This window comes from Octopus bimaculoides, chromosome 3 (assembly GCF_001194135.2).
Source record: "Octopus bimaculoides isolate UCB-OBI-ISO-001 chromosome 3, ASM119413v2, whole genome shotgun sequence".
Lineage (NCBI taxonomy): Eukaryota > Metazoa > Mollusca > Cephalopoda > Octopoda > Octopodidae > Octopus > Octopus bimaculoides.
This window is the reverse complement of record NC_068983.1, coordinates 104,488,298-104,489,877: the sequence shown is the minus strand read 5'-3', so window position 1 is coordinate 104,489,877 and position 1,580 is coordinate 104,488,298. Positions and strand designations below refer to the sequence as shown.

The 1,580-nt window shown below is 30.8% G+C and overlaps 1 long non-coding RNA gene across 1 annotated transcript in view; it reads left to right on the top strand.

Annotated features, from left to right (window-relative positions):
* Positions 1–458: 458 nt before the first annotated feature.
* Positions 459–1,580, top strand: part of LOC128247325 (uncharacterized) — an 8,830-nt gene continuing 7,708 nt past the window's right edge. Inside the window, exon 1 of the long non-coding RNA XR_008263706.1 lies at positions 459–1,533. This is a non-coding gene — a long non-coding RNA (uncharacterized LOC128247325). The remainder of the gene's footprint in view (positions 1,534–1,580) is intronic.

Genomic DNA, 1,580 nt, shown 5'->3' with positions numbered 1-1,580 from the left:
AATATTCTTCTTTCTCTCTTTTTCTTTTCTTTTTCTGTCGTCTTCCTTTTTCTTTCTTTCTTTCTGCTTATTAAAAAACTGACAAAAGCTGATGATGTCATTCTATCAACGTATGGACGCTGGTTACTCACGTTCATAGTTTACGTTTGGTTTCTGAAATTTTGAATTTTCAATCACCTTTTGGTTTGAACTTGAGAAAGACAGACGTTTTGTCAAAATATTGTTCAAAAAATAAGACATCTAAAATCGCACTCTTCGTCTTGACTATTTACCTTCGTGAAGAGTTACGTCAATCCTTTTTAAAAATATTATTATTATTATTATTATTAAGGCAGTGAGCTGGCAGAATCATTAGCACACCAGGCAAAATGCTTAGCTGCATTTCGTCTGTCTTTTACATTCTGAGTTAAAATTCTGCCAAAATTGACTTTACCTTTCATCTGAGGAAACAGATATAGCTTCTACATTTTTGTTCATATGATTTTTTTATCATGCCCAATGCTCCAATTATTATTGGTATTGTTTTTACCCTCATGCCCACATTTTCAATACTTCAATTTCAAGGTTTTGTACTTCGACAATTTCTTTGCTTCTTTTTTGACATTATCATTATTATTAAAGCAGTGAGCTGGCAGGATCGTTAGTATGCCAGGAAAAATGCTTAATGGCATCTTTACGTTCTGAGTTCAAATTCTGCCGAGATCAACTTTGCCTTTCATCCTTTCTGGGTCGATAAATTAGCAAAATAATGTAAATACAATGCCAATAATAATTGGTATAGTAGCTGTGGTAAAAAATACGAACAGACACACCATAGTAAAGTGCATAACTTTATGTGATCACTTGACCTACAAGAAAAATTTTTTAAATATTAATATGCCTTATAAAGCACAGCATGTGTTCTAGAGAATGTTTAAGACAACATAAGAAAATTATGAGCTTGTTTTAAAATTTGAGATTACATAGACAGTATTTTATGTAGGATATGGGCAATTCCCATGAGTACTATCTTTTGAATTTCTGCCATTTTGGGGTTTCCTGATATCTGAGCTATTATTATTATTATTATTATTATTATTATTATTATTATTAATAAGATATGGTCCATTGTCTTCTGCTGAACCAGGGTCATCCTTTGACCCTAGAGTCACAGCAGGTTCTCATCTCATGGAGAGTACACGGCGTAAAATGTGTGCGGAACCTAGCAACACTATTTTCTGAAGTTCTCCCATGTTAACACTGCAAGCGAGTTTGTTGAGCTGCTTATCAAGGCCCTTTTTAATTAGCCCTAACGCTCCAATTATTATTATTATTATTATTATTATTATTATCATTATTATTATTATTCAGCCATTTTAAAATCTTAGCTGCAGCATTTTTTTTTACAATAGCAGTTCATATTTTTTAGTTATTAATATATTACTCTAAATCTGTATAATTTTCTTTTATTCTTTCAGGTTGGCGAAAGAATACGAGTTATATTGGACTGTGAAGATAATACATTAGCCTTTGAAAAAAATTATGAATTCCTAGGTAAAAACTTTTCATATATATATATATATATATATATATATATACAT